We start from the raw sequence: 15,875 nt of genomic DNA, 5'->3' as shown, positions 1-15,875 counted from the left end.
AAATATCAGTAGCTAGTATTATCAAAAAGCAAAAACACAAACCAACAACCAAAAAATCAGGGCCTTATTTATGAAGGCTTTGCGCCACAAGAGCGTCACTTATTTCCCATGTTTAAAGTGATGCACCGGCTGCACAAGGCAATCATAAATAAGGGCCAAATGAAAATACCATTCATTTGCACCCAAAATCGTTATTTGAATAACATTTTAGAAAAACTGCGCACAACCTATGTACAACCACTCAATATCACTTTTGAAACCTCACTGTTTCCCAAAATACAAATCCACTATCTTGCAAATGTTCATAATAAGTATTATCAAAAAGCAAAAAACAAATCAACAGCCAACAAACTCAGGGACTTATTTATGAAGGCCTTGTGCCACAAGAGCGTCACTTATTTCCCATGTTTAAAGTGATGCACTGGCTGCACAAGGCAATCATAAGTAAGGGCCAAATGAAAATACCATTCATTTGCACCCAAAATCGTTTTTTGAATAACATTTTAGAAACACTGCGCAGAACCTATATACAACCACTCAATATCACTTTTTAAACCTCACTGTTTCCCAAAATACAAATCCACTATCTTGCAAATGTTCATAATAAGTATTATCGAAAAGCAAAAAACAAATCAACAGCCAACAAACTCAGGGCCTTATTTATGAAGGCCTTGCGCCACAAGAGCGTCACTTATTTCCCATGTTTAAAGTGATGCACCAGCTGCACAAGGCAATCATAAATAAGGGCCAAATGAAAATACCATTGATTTGCCCCCAAAATCGTTTTTTGAATAACATTTTAGAAACACTGCGCAGAACCTATGTACAACCACTGATTATCACTTTTGAAACCTCACTGTTTCCCAAAATACAAATCCTCTATTTTGCAAATGTTCATATCAATATTATCCAAAAGCAAGACACAAACCAACAACAAAAAAAATCAGGGCCTTATTTATGAAGGCCTTGCGCCACAAGAGCGTCACTTATTTCCCATGTTTAAAGTGATGCACCGGCTGCACAAGGCAATCATAAATAAGGGCCAAATGAAAATACCATTCATTTGCACCCAAAATCGTTTTTCGAATAACATTTTAGAAAAACTGCGCAGAACCTATGTACAACCACTCAATATCACTTTCGAAACCTCACTGTTTCCCAAAATACAAATCCTCTATCTTGCAAATGTTCATAGCAAGCATTATCAAAAAGCAAAAAACAAACCAACAGCAAACAAACTCAGGGCCTTATTTATGAAGGCCTTGCGCCACAAGAGCGTCACTTATTTCCCATGTTTAAAGTGATGCACCGGCTGCACAAGGCAATCATAAATAAGGGCCTAATGAAAATACCATTGATTTGCACCCAAAATCGTTTTTTGAATAACATTTTAGAAACACTGCGCAGAACCTATGTACAACCACTCAATATCACTTTTGAAACCTCACTGTTTCCCAAAATACAAAACCACTATCTTGCAAATGTTCATAATAAGTATTATCAAAAAGCAAAAAACAAATCAACAGCCAACAAACTCAGGGCCTTATTTATGAAGGCCTTGCGCCACAAGAGCGTCACTTATTTCCCATGTTTAAAGTGATGCACTGACTGCACAAGGCAATCATAAATAAGGGCCAAATGAAAATACCATTCATTTGCACCCAAAATCGTTTTTTGATTAACATTTTAGAAAAACTGCGCAGAACCTATATACAACCACTCAATATCACTTTAGAAACCTCACTGTTTCCCAAAATACAAATCCTCTATTTTGCAAATGTTCATAGCTAGTATTAACAAAAAGCAAAAACACAAACCAACAACAAAAAAAATCAGGGCCTTATTTATGAAGGCCACAATAATGTTTTTGTAAACTCCTACTGTTCCAACTGCCATTTCATTCCCACACTTCATCTGACTGCACCAGAACCTTCTCTCATCATGTATTCTGTATGGATTATTGGACATAGCTACATCCACTGGGCTCAAAGGTATGCAGCAAGCAGAAATTATCACAACCTTGATTTATCAAATGTGGAAATTAAGTGGATTGGCCAGAGAGGATTGAGATGTCATCAATTGATAGAATTGGTGAAAACCTTTTTACATCTGCCAAACCCTGACCTCTTAATAGTGCACTGTGATGGAAATGATTTGGGCACTATGACTGGGGTTGGTCTGGAAATGCTTTTAAAGGACACCTTTGATCAATTGATGACACTTATTCCACAAACTGCCTTGGTATATTCCAATATATGCCAAAGACAGAAATGGAACTGGTCCAACCAATTTTGTCCACAATTTGAGAAAGCACGGAAACATGTGAATAAATCTGTTTCTGCTTACATGAGAGACTGTGGAATGGGTTCAATATACAATAATAACTTGCGTTACAACATGCAAGACATCTGGAAAGGGGCGACCACTCGGTCCCCCCGCACGTATGGCAGAGTACCACGATCCCCCCGGGAAGCCATCTTGGGCGGGAGGCGTGTCTCGGCTGGTATGCCCGAAGCGGCGTAGCCGGGGCGCGCTTTTTCCCGCCCTAGAGTGGGCTGGCCTAGACACTGACGCGGCTGGCCACGCCCTCGGGGCAGGCAGGGGCGGGTTTACGCCCGCCCTGAAGACGGATAAAAGGGGACGCAAGACCAGAAGGCATCCTCTTGTTCCTGTGCTCTGAAGCTGCACCTCCTCGCTGCACGTGAGCTCGAGACGGAACGAAGAGCCAATTTTGAGCGTTGTAATCTTTCTTTTGTCTTACAGATACTCTGTCGGAGAAATGCCCAAGAAAGGCGGAAAGAGAATGACGACTGAACAGATGCTTCGGGTCCTCATGAAGGAGATGACCGAGCTGAAGAAGCGGGTGGCGGAGAGAGAGGGGGACGGGGGGCCGGAACGTCCTTCGGCTGGAGCAGCTCCAGGAGGGAGAGCCAAGAGGCCAAGGAGGGGACCAGCTGGGGGAGACGTCCCGGTTCCCCGTACCCCGCTCGAAGCGCCGACCCCAGTACCCGTCGAGGGGAATCCGATTCCCGTAGTGGTTACCCCGGTGTCCAATGAAGATATGCCGCCCGAGCTGGCAGCACAACTTGCAGCGTGGTTGGGCGAAGGTAGTGAGGGCGCCACGGCTGTCGACGCGCAGGCGCTGATGAAGCAACTGCGTGAGAAACGGGAGGCAGCCAAGGTGTCCGTGCCGGCTGCAGTAGTTGACAAACCACAAGGGACGATTACGACCGCAGAGGCAGCGTCCGGTGCAGGTAAGCGGCCATTGCCGATTGCGAGGGATGAGTCAGCACCCTCTCGTAGAGAAAGGTTGGGTCAACATGTGCCTTTGGCAATAAAAGAGAAGATTTGGGCGGGGGAATATGTGAACATCTTCTCGTTGCTTGTTGATCATTATGAGGTGGAGCATGTTAAGGGCCAGAAAGACCTCATGCATCCGAGTGTTTGGCGCGCAAAAATGGCCGCCTTTAAAGTGAATGAGAATATTGGCAATTGGGGTAAAGCATGGGGGATTTTTACGTCGATCTTAGGGGAACGTAGGCCCGAGTTACTTTCCGAGTTGCCGACCTATCAGTCGCGAATCATGGGGTACTCGACGTCACACCAGGGTAACCATTGGTTCTGCTACGATAATCTTTTTAGAAAGGCTAAAGAGCATAATAAAAGCTTAACCTGGGATTGTTACGATTCTTTGACATGGGATAAAATGAAGGAGACAGGTATGTTGAAAATGCCATTGGTAGGGGGTAATGTTGGCGAATCCTCCCGCCAATATGGGGGGACGCCCTTTCGATCAGGTACGGGTACCGACGATTACTCGAGACCTGCCAGCAATACAGGGAAAAGGGGGTTCTGCTGGAATTTCAACAGAGGTAAATGTACTAGGCCCCAGGGATCGTGTAAATTTAGACATGAATGTAGTGGGTGCGGGTCGTCCCATCCTGAGTCCACGTGCAGAGCCAAAACGGGTGATAACGGGGGTAGAGGAGGCGCCAAACAGGTCTAACGTAGTCCGAGGGGCGCCTTTACCTACCCCGATTGATACCTTGGCGATGATTCCCTGGCTCAGTGAATACCCGGATCGTACTTCTGCTGGGGTGCTGCGGAAAGGGTTTTCGTATGGTTTCCGCATCCCAGTAGGGGACTTTCAGGGAGTGGAGAAGTGTAAAAATCAACTTTCGGTCCTGCAGCATACGACCGTGGTACAGGATAAGATCCGGAAAGAGGTTACTCGAGGTCGGGTTGCCGGCCCGTTTAGTGTACCCCCGGTGCAGAGTTTTGTTTGTTCTCCTTTAGGGGTGGTCCCCAAGAAGGACCCGGGTGAGTTCCGACTGATTCATAATTTATCAGCTCCACGTGGTCTTTCTGTAAACGATGCAATAGACCCAGAAGTGTGTTCGGTGCGGTACGCATCTTTCGATGAGGCCGTAGCCATTTTGAATCGCCTGGGGCCCGGGGCGCTGATGGCGAAGTCGGATATCGAGTCAGCGTTCCGATTGCTCCCGGTACACCCAGACGACCAGCGTCTCCTAGGTTTCATGTTTCAGGGTCATTATTACATGGATAGGTGTATGCCGATGGGGTGCTCTATATCTTGTGCCTATTTCGAGAAATTCAGTAGTTTTCTACAATGGGTCTTCACAAAGAAGACGGGTTTCCAACATGTAATGCATTACCTTGATGACTTTCTGTTCCTTGGGGCAGCCGGGGATCTCGAATGTGGCCAGGCCTTGGCCGAATTTTGTGTATTAATGAAGCAGTTTGGTGTGCCATTGGCACCGGGTAAGACGGTGGGTCCTGCGACTTGCCTCGAGTTTCTGGGGATCGAGTTAGACTCCAGTGAGGGTTGTTTTCGTTTGCCAGCTGACAAAGTGGGGAAGTTCAGGGCAGCCCTGCAGATGTGTATAAATGGATCTAAAGTTACGCTGCATCAATTGCAGCAGTTGGTGGGACAGTTGAATTTTGCCCTGAGGGTTATACCGATGGCCCGCCCCTTTTCCCGTTCAATTGCCCAAGCTATGGTCGGCCTAAAGGAGGGTCATCATCGCACAAGACTATCGGCTGAGGTCCGCCAGGACATGCGCATTTGGTTAGCATTTCTGGCGGATTTTAATGGTCGAGTCGTCTGGAATAAACCGGCCGTGTCCTCTGAAGAGCTGGGGCTATGGACAGATTCGGCAGGTAGCGTAGGTTTTGGTGCCATCTTCGGCACAAAATGGTCGGCACAAAGATGGCCGGCATGGTGGCATAATAATGGACTGACAAGTAATATTGCTTTCTTGGAACTTTTCCCCATTTTGGTGGCCCTAAGAACCTGGCCCGAAGGGTTCAAAGATCACTCTGTGGTATTTTGGTCTGACAATATGACCGTGGTCGAGTGCATCAATAGCCAGGCAGCACGATGTAAACTGATTTTAAGACTGCTCAAAGAAATTGTTTTACTGTGTATGCAACTGAATGTGCTTTTCAGGGCAAAACATGTCCCGGGGGTAATGAATCAGGCGGCTGATGCACTGTCTCGTTTTCATATGCAGGCTTTCTCGGGTTTCCTTCCCACAGCGGACCCAGAGCCGGCACCCTTTCCCGAAGCTCTCTGGTCTCTCGGTGCCCCGAACTTCGTCACCTCGTGGGAGAGAGCCTAGCACCAAGGACAAGGAAGGCATATGAAGGGGCGTTTCGGTCCTATTTAGCCTTTTTGGGGACTGATGGCGAGGGGCTTTGGGGCCACGAGGAATGGGTAGTGAATTTTCTGATGTCCTTACGTAGGGCTGGGAAATCGGTGGCTACGGCCCAGAGGCATCGTGCTGCCATTTCCTTTGTTGCCAGGGCCCATGGTATCCAGGACCCGACAGCGTCTTTCGTTGTACAGAAAGCGCTGCGTGGGTGGCAACGCCTTGAGGGTCGAAGAGTTGATGAGAGGCGCCCGATAGGTTTGGATAGGTTGGCCCAGTTGTTGGCCACACTCCCTGCCACATGTTCATCTCAGTTTGAGACGGTGTTGTTCCGAGCCGCTTTTACGCTGGCATTTCATGGAGCGATGCGGGTAAGCGAACTGGTGGCAAGGAACAAACGGGATGTGGCAGGGGGTTTGTGCCAGGAACATGTTCGGATCAGAGGAGAGACAATGACTGTCTCCTTTGTCAGGTCCAAGACCGATCAAGATGGGATGGGTGACTGCATAATCATACGCAGGATTCCCGGGTCCTCCATGTGTCCGGTAAAGTGTTTAGAAGACTACCTAGCACGAAGGGTGGCATCATGGGGGGGGACCTTGTTGAGACACGCGGACGCCACCCCACTGACGAGATTTCAGTTTCAGCGGGTGCTTGCGATGTCAATTGCCGCTGCGGGCTTGAACCCGGGCGAGTTTGGGACCCACTCCTTTCGGATAGGGGCTGCTACGGAAGCTACAGCTAGAGGTCTTAATGTTGAACAAGTGAAACGAGTGGGGCGTTGGTCCTCCAAGTGTTATAAGAGGTATGTGCGGTTGCACATGTTGTGAAGCTGTAATAATGTACTCACGCTTCTTGTCTTTGTTTGGTTTTCAGTTGCGCAAGCCTACGAGGCGGGGCGGACTATGCAGTCGACCCAACACCGGGCCAGCGGTCAGACAACACCGGCTGTGAAGAAGGAGGTGTGGGTCGTGGGCCACTCATACGTGAGGCGTGCCGCGGACGTATTCAAAGCAGGTGACATGATTCACGTAGCTGGGGAATACGGGTACAGGGTGTCCTTCTACGGAAGAGGCGGGCTCTGTATTGACCAGTTTCAAGCATTTTTCGAGGGTTTGTTAGGGCGGACGAGGTCACCGCCGTCTATAATCATAGTGCATCTAGGGGGCAATGATTTGGTCACCACCGGTAGACGACTTCTCCTGGAGGCAATGCTTTCCACTGTAAGTTGGTTGGCGAGGAGAGTTCCGGGGTGCACAATTGCGTGGTCCCATATGATCCCACGAAAGGTGTGGCGAGGGGCTATTTCTGTTCCTGCTTTGAATCACTCTGTGAGAAAGCTTAATAACAAAGTGAGTAGGTTGTTCCGTTCCAGGACATTGCATTCTATTTCGCATGGCTGTATTAATGATGACAGTATGTATTTGGGGGATGGTGTGCATTTGTCTCGGGCGGGGAATGAGTTACTCATAGGAGACTTCTTAGCATGGTTAAAAACGTTACAACATGACCTTTAGGTAGGAGCTTTGTGGGGGGTCCGGATAGCCGGTCAACTATCCGGCCTGTGGCGGTAAGGTCATGATCGGTGAGCACTAATTGGAAGATCCCTATGAGTGGGCGTCACCCAACACGGATGGGAGCGCTCGGGAGAGGTGGCCATTGGCCCCTCAACGGGGAGGCGGTCCCTTCTAAGGATGGGTCGCCAAAAGAAAAGGAAAGGCGGTCAAGGCCCCTTCCTGTGTAGGAGGGGTTACAGCCCCCTCCTGGGGAATTTCCCGGGGCCAGTGACGGCTGCGACGGCAGATGTGGTAAGTTGTGCGGGGTTTGGGGGGGGGTCTACGCTACCTTCTAGATACCTCACACGAGTCCTCGAACAACCTTTAAGTGGCGTCGAGTTTTATTGGTGCCCCCGTCAAGTCAAAGGGAAATTGGTAGTTGCACTTGAGGTACGCCTCAGTGCTGTCGCCCCTCCCAAGTGGGGGGGGTATTTCTGGTTAGGGATCTTGACACCGGTTACGACCTTGCCGTTGGCCCTTAAACGTTAGGATGTACAATTTCATAATTTCAAGTAAATGTGTGTAGGATGTTAGTTCGGCTAGGAGAACCTCTGTATTAGAGAATCTGTTAAGGTTAGCCAAACATCGCAATGTGGTAATGAAATTGTACATAATATGAAAATGTTGATTTAATGTTTTAATTTTGTTTTAATAAATACGGCCGGGAGGGTTACTCCCTCCCTCTTCCAAAAACTTCAAGAACTGTTTCCGGTTTCCCTCCTTTGGGGATTGTGTTGAGAGGGGGTGGCGGGTATCTCAGCCATATGGAAAGGGGCGACCACTCGGTCCCCCCGCACGTATGGCAGAGTACCACGATCCCCCCGGGAAGCCATCTTGGGCGGGAGGCGTGTCTCGGCTGGTATGCCCGAAGCGGCGTAGCCGGGGCGCGCTTTTTCCCGCCCTAGAGTGGGCTGGCCTAGACACTGACGCGGCTGGCCACGCCCTCGGGGCAGGCAGGGGCGGGTTTACGCCCGCCCTGAAGACGGATAAAAGGGGACGCAAGACCAGAAGGCATCCTCTTGTTCCTGTGCTCTGAAGCTGCACCTCCTCGCTGCACGTGAGCTCGAGACGGAACGAAGAGCCAATTTTGACCCACCCACCAGCCCCTGAAGACAGCCAGTTGTTTTGAATAAAAGTTGATGGATAACTATAAATTTCGTTTACAGGTTGTGGTATTATCGTGTTGATTTTGAGTGTGTAATAAAGAATGGTCTATGTCATTTATGTTTTATGATTAAAGAAATTCGGCTTTAGTGTTCATGTATAAGCATGCTTTTATTACGGTCGTAGTAGCCAATGTATTTTTTTTAGTTTAATAGGTTAGTTAGCATTGTCGTATTTATTTTGGTCGGGCGGTAAGGTCATGATCGGTGAGCACTAATTAGAAGATCCCTATGAGTGGGCGTCACCCAACACGGATGGGAGCGCTCGGGAGAGGTGGCCATTGGCCCCTCAACGGGGAGGCGGTCCCTTCTAAGGATGGGTCGCCAAAAGAAAAGGAAAGGCGGTCAAGGCCCCTTCCTGTGTAGGAGGGGTTACAGCCCCCTCCTGGGGAATTTCCCGGGGCCAGTGACGGCTGCGACGGCAGATGTGGTAAGTTGTGCGGGGTTTGGGGGGGGGTCTACGCTACCTTCTAGATACCTCACACGAGTCCTCGAACGACCTTTAAGTGGCGTCGAGTTTTATTGGTGCCCCCGTCAAGTCAAAGGGAAATTGGTAGTTGCACTTGAGGTACGCCTCAGTGCTGTCGCCCCTCCCAAGTGGGGGGGGTATTTCTGGTTAGGGATCTTGACACCGGTTACGACCTTGCCGTTGGCCCTTAAACGTTAGGATGTACAATTTCATAATTTCAAGTAAATGTGTGTAGGATGTTAGTTCGGCTAGGAGAACCTCTGTATTAGAGAATCTGTTAAGGTTAGCCAAACATCGCAATGTGGTAATGAAATTGTACATAATATGAAAATGTTGATTTAATGTTTTAATTTTGTTTTAATAAATACGGCCGGGAGGGTTACTCCCTCCCTCTTCCAAAAACTTCAAGAACTGTTTCCGGTTTCCCTCCTTTGGGGATTGTGTTGAGAGGGGGTGGCGGGTATCTCAGCCATATACAGAGGAGATGGTGTGCACTTCTCAGATGAGGGGAATAGAATATTCCTCCTGAATTTAAGACTGTGCATTGGAACCTACTTGTAGGTACCTAAATCAGCCACAGAACCCAAAAGCTCTTTTCAGAGCTACTCTTCCTCTGATCATTCAAAACGTTTATCTTTTTCTAACTTTTTTCACTATTTTTCACCAAAGTACGCTCCCCGGTTCGCTTACCGGTGCGCGTACGTATTTTTGCCTATATGAGCGTCCTAAGCCCCCCTCAGAAAACCTAGAGGGTCAAAAAGTGTCTACCGTGCCCCCTTCTACCCATTCCCAACGCTGTTTGTCCTCCATCTTCTGTCTCGATTGTACCGAAACACAAAATGGAGGACTCCCGTAACGCTGCCGGTGCGCGTACCAGAGCGCGCACCGGTAAGCGCTCCATAAAAAAAGGTGGGAAAGTAATTTACAGAAAAAACACTGGAGACACTTTCATCAAATATAGAATAGGCCCTACTACATAGCAGTCCCTACCATTTGCCCAAATTTGGTGAAATTCCATTGAGACATTTAGGCTGCAGACCTGTCTAAATATCCTGAGGTAAATTACATGACCAAAACACATATGAAGTGTTAGAATTGACAACCAATTTAAAAGTTTCTTAAATTTTCTGACATTTGATTGGTTATGCACATGAATATATATAAAAAAAGAGAAGGAAACAGCCATTTTGATTACTACTTCCTGAAGTACATTTGAAAAGAAATTACACTGACAACTTCAACTGCTTTCTTAAAGGTAAGTTGTTATTTGGAAAAGTGAAGTATGTTGTGAACTTTCAGTTAATTTGAGAAAAATATTCTGTTACTTATATACTATCCCACTGTAATAGAAATAGATTGAGATAGACTTCTCTGTTATAGTTATGGATTGAGTTAGGCTTCCCTTATATTATTATAAATTTATTTAGGCTTTATCACATACACTTTTATATATTTCTAATTCCAGCCTAATACCATACACTACCCAAAGATAGCTTCACTATTAAAAAATCCAAACTGCCTGTCTGAACTTAAACACAACAGTGCCCTAACTCTACTGATATATTTTTTTTAATGCAATTTACAGCAACAAAATGGAAGGAGAACAGGATATTTCTTTTGAAATTGTTTTGGACAACAACACAGAAGAAACAATTGCTGAAAATGATGAATTTGATTTTATGGATGAGTCTCTGGACCATGAATTAGTTCAGTGTGTGGAATCAATGGAATCACAGAATACAAATGAGGACATTCCAGACAATATATTATTAGAAGTTTTATTAAATTACGAAAAAGAATCAGAAGAATAAATTTATATTTAATAATCAAAAATTGTTCGAGCCATTATTCATTTTTATATGTAATTCATCAAGTAGATCAAAAATGTTTAAAATATAAAGTGAGACTTATAGTATACTGTGCAACTTTTTTGTGTTACATAGTAAGTTTGCTCATAGTTACTTCCTTTCTCCCACTATATTATCTCCAATGTGTATTTAAGATCTCTTTATCATCTCCTGCCTCCATGTTGTTTCTGCTTTCCTGACAGACTATGCTATGAATTCCATATACCACAATAACTTCTGTAACAACATGCAAGCTATCTACAAAGGAAACGGTGTATATTAAATTATAGACTCTGCATTGGTACCAACATGTTGGTACTTAAATAAAAAAAAAACAACAAAAAGAACAATTAATAAACATACAATTTTTGAACGTCTGTCATTCTTTTTTCCCCATAGTACGCTTCCCGGATAGCTCCCCGGTGCACGTACCAGGCGCTTCCCCCGCAAAAATCGATTTAAAAAAAAAGAAATTTGGGGCCCCAAGGGGCCCTTTTAAAGCCCCCACATCAAACCTAAGGGGTCAGGGAGGGTCTACTCTGCCCCCTTATGATAATTTCCCCCTTTGTTTTGGCCACCTCTCATGTCTCGATCCTACTGAGACACAAGATGGCTGCCGCTCCAGACTGTTTAGAATGTTTACAGACACCCGAGAGCCAATCAGCTTTCCGTGCGTAAGTCGCGTGGCGCGCCCGGTGCGCCCCCCGGTGCGCGTACCGGGGCGCGCTTATAGATATATATATTTTTTGGAACCTAAATTACTCAAAATCCACTGGAGCACATATCTTGAGACATAGCAAAGGCACATCGGGCAACCAGTCCCTACAATTTTGCCAAGTTTGGTGGAAATCCATTCAGCCGTTCGGGCTAAAAGTGAGGTCGACCGCCCTATGGAAATTAACATGGGGAAAACGCGTTTTGGGACCCCCCTTTTATCTCGGCCCCCGCTTGACGAATCCCCCCCAAACTTTCAGGGAAGAATCGGAGCTCAAAGAGGCCATTTTGAGGAAATTTTCAGGCAGATTCGTCAACCGGCGCCAAAGTTATTCCAAATAGAATTTTGAGATTTAACATTGAAAAAAATCCTAACTATAACTACCTACTGGCGACCGCCAGTAGGTAATATATATATATATATATATATATATATATATATATATATATATATATATATATATATATATATATATATATAATATATATATATATATATATATATATATATAGATATAAAAAATATTTTTTTTACTTGGCTATAACTTTGGAGTCCTTTGACCAATCTTCATGAAATTTACCAAAACAAGTGTCAAAGTAGGTTCTGTGTGTCAAAGAAAGTTTGGGCGTAATCCGTACAGTGGTGGAGACCGACAAATAGGGGTCCAAAATAAGGGTGCATTTGTAAAGTTAATTCCCATAGGAACACATACCGAACCTAAAGCCTGAACTGCTGGACGCAATTATATGAAATTTGCCAGAACGTTTGATGTTGTTATGCAGATTATGCTTTTTGTTATTTGCTGCAAATCCATTCAGCAGTTTTTGAGAAATGTAAGTTGAACATTATAGTGATTTGTCTGGCTATGGATACTTTGCGATAATTTCGCGAATAGTCATGAATGTGTGCACCAACGGGAATGTTGTTATTTGCTGGGCACAATCTACACAGAAAGTTGTGTCACCACAATTTTATCTATCAAGAATGGTTCCCAGGCTGAACATTTTGGTGAAAGCTAACATTAGGGGTCAGGGTGGAGATACTCTGACCCCATGTTTGAGTAATGGGGTGTTAATAACACAAGTTATGTGTCTAAAATAGTTTTGTTGAATCGCTCGTGATATTCGTGATGACGCTGTGATCAAGTATACCGTCATGGGGACGTGGCGAGTATCACGGTCACACTGTGGATATTGGTGAAAATATATAACTCAAAGTATCTATATCTATGTCCATATACACACCCTCACTGGTCACAGTCACAGACTCATGTACTTTCTCACATATCCACTCGTACAGCAACTCACATACCCACTCAGACACTAATGCAACCACTCACAGACTCACTCAGAGACCCATGTGTATACTCACATAAGCATTTAAAGGCTCATGCAGCCACTTACAGATGCACTCAGAGACTCCTGCACCTAATCACATTATTGTCAGAGACTTATACACCCACTCATAGACCCACTCAGAGGCTCGTGCACACAGTCACAGGCCCACTCAGACACTTACGCACCAACTCACAGACCCATTGAGACTTCTGCTTTCACTCACACAGCCCCTGATAGACAGACCCACTCAGACACTTATTCACAACTCATAGATCCAGTCACAGACTCACTAATTCAAATACCCACTGAGACACTCATACACCCGTTTACATACCCACTCAGACACTCACACACCCACTCACATGCCCACTCACATACCCAGTCAGAGACTTACACACCACTCACAAACTCAATCAAAGACTCATGTGCCCATTCATATACCCACTCAGAGACGTATGCAGGCACCTATGGACCTACTGAATGTATCATGCTGTCAGTCACAGACCAACTTGGAGACTTATGCACCCACTCACATAACCCAGTGAATCATTAATTCACACTGTTATAGAGATATTGAGAGACTGATAACAGTTTTAAAGAGTTATTTAGATAGTGATGTATCTAGTGTGATTGTTAGAATGAATTATATAGTTGTACTTTTTTAATGTGGTGGTGGCTATTGAATTCCTGCTGTTGCTTAGCATTTTCGCAACATATTCACGGTGACCGCTGGCACTGATGTCACCACGAGTCCCGGGGTCACAAAAAAATGGAAAATAGATTTTCAAGATGGTTTTTATAGAAACTCACTAGAAAAACGTAAGTTAGGACTCTACTTTTATTAACTCCTAGTGCAACAAAGACTATAATATGTGTGCATATATGTGTTTCAGTCTGCAAAAGAGGCGCGATCGCCGAAGGTACCAACCACAACGAGACTCCCGACGTCACCTTGAACATGGAAAATTAGGTTTTAGAGATGGTTTTTCTCGAAACTCACTAGAAAAACATGACTAAAGACAATACAGTAATAAACCCCAAGTGTGTAAAATACTGTAAAATGTGTGCTCATATGTATTTAACACTTTATGAAAAAGGCGCTATCGTCACGGTTAACAAAGGTGTTGCAACATCTTATATATCTGGAAAAACCGAAATTAGGTTTTAGAGATGGTTTTTAAAGAAACTTTGTACAAAAAACATGAGTTTAAACATGTATTTTAAAGAAGCATTTATATAGTAATATGTGTAGTACAATGTTTAGAATGGATTTCTTTTGGTATTATTTTTGCATGTGCTGGTGGCCTTTGAATGTCTGCTTTTATTTTGTGATTTTGTAACTTATTTGTGACATTGTAAACTTTCTCAAAAACTAAATAAATAATCTTTATAAAAAAAATAACAATGTTTTGGGTACTAGGGTAGCTCTGACAAGAGCCTTTGTGTTCATTGTGTGTATATGATAGCTACACATATTATCGGATGCAGAGTTTCAGGTTACTTAAAAGCACCCTGTTGTCGTCGTCCTTAAGTGCACTCCATCATTGATATAAAATCCATGCATGTTAAAACACAGATTGTCGTTATAGATTGAGCTCATGTTATGGTCTCTGAGGAATTCAGAAACAGTTTTATCGACATGTTTCCTGGCTTTGTCAATTTGTGGACAAAATTAATTAGACTACTTCCATTTTTGCCTTTGGCATATGTTACAGTGCACCAAGACAGTGTGAGAGAAAAGCAATTCTGTAAAGGTGTCCTGCATTAGGATTTCCAGGCCCACCCAAGTTAGGGTACCTAGTAGGCATGGGCGGAAAATCCGTTCCGCTCGCGGATTTTGCGGATTTTCGGGAAATCCGCAATCCGCGAGATTTGCGAATTTCCTGCAAAATCCGCAAATCCGCGAGCAGCGGATTTTGCTCGCACTGCTCGCACTGTTCGCGTGAGTTCGCGCCCCGCGAATAAGTGCGAAATTGCAGAAATACGATCTAAGCAAAACTGAAAGTAACTACTTACCAGGTTCAAAAGTTCAGGCACATCATTAGTAGCCATTTCCTGTAGTGCTTCCTGAGGGGCCCCTCCAGAGTTCAGTTGCCAGTTGAAACTATTATGTGACCCTGCTCTGAACCTCAGAATAGTTACACATATGCCACAAAGGTCATGAATTACAGCTAAGGGAGACAAGCAGGAGCCAGGCTGGAAGTTAAAATCCATTAATCAGCCCCTAATTCATTATTGTCAGTTGGGGCAGGGCAGGTGTTGTAACTAATTTTGCAACAATGAAAGCACTTAGCAAGTGCAAAAGATCACTAATCAGGGCGCAATAAGGAAGCAGGTGCCAGCTAAAAAAATATTCTGTGACACATTAATCAGCCCCAAATTAATTCAGGTCACTTGAGGCAGGGAAGGTGTGCTTTGCTTTGCCGAAAATAATGTACACTGGACAACCAGAGGGTGTGGTGATGAAACAGAGGGTGGCATGGGTGGGCCAGAGGGTGGCATGAGTAGTCAGAGAGTGGCAGTGGTGACAGAGAGTGGCAGTGATGAAGAAGAGTGTCCCAAACAGGTTGGACACGTAGAAACAACAAGTTCGCAAAACTTGCGACCCGACAGGTAAGTTCGCAAATTGCGAAATTGTAAAAACCCTCGCGAACTGGCAGAAACACGGGCGAACACAAAAAAAAAAAAAAATCCGCAAATTCGCGGGAATTCGCGGATTTTGCGGATTGCGAGTTCGCAAATCCGCAAATTCGCGGATTGCCAATCCGCAAAATCCGCTCATGCCTAGTACCTAGGTAATTTCCACCACAGTGCACAATCATGAGGTGAGAAGGTCAGCAATCCACATTGATTTTAAACAAAGCCACCAACTGATAAAACTTTAACCTTTCTGGCCAAACCAAGTAATCTCCACATTTGGCAAACCCAAGTACCTGTCAATACCTCTCTTTTATGCAGCCTCTTTAGCCCAATAGACATAGCTGTGGCCAACACCCCACACTCTAAGCATTTTGAAATGAAGGGGCAATAGCAGTCAAGAGAAGACTGAAGCTGAAAGAGGTAGTTTTCCAAATGAAGATCAGTTACAATGGAGTTTCTTTTTAAATATGAATTTG

This window comes from Lissotriton vulgaris, chromosome 6 (assembly GCF_964263255.1).
Source record: "Lissotriton vulgaris chromosome 6, aLisVul1.2, whole genome shotgun sequence".
NCBI lineage: Eukaryota > Metazoa > Chordata > Amphibia > Caudata > Salamandridae > Lissotriton > Lissotriton vulgaris.
The sequence above is the reverse complement of the archived record's forward strand: the minus strand, read 5'-3'. Positions refer to the sequence as shown.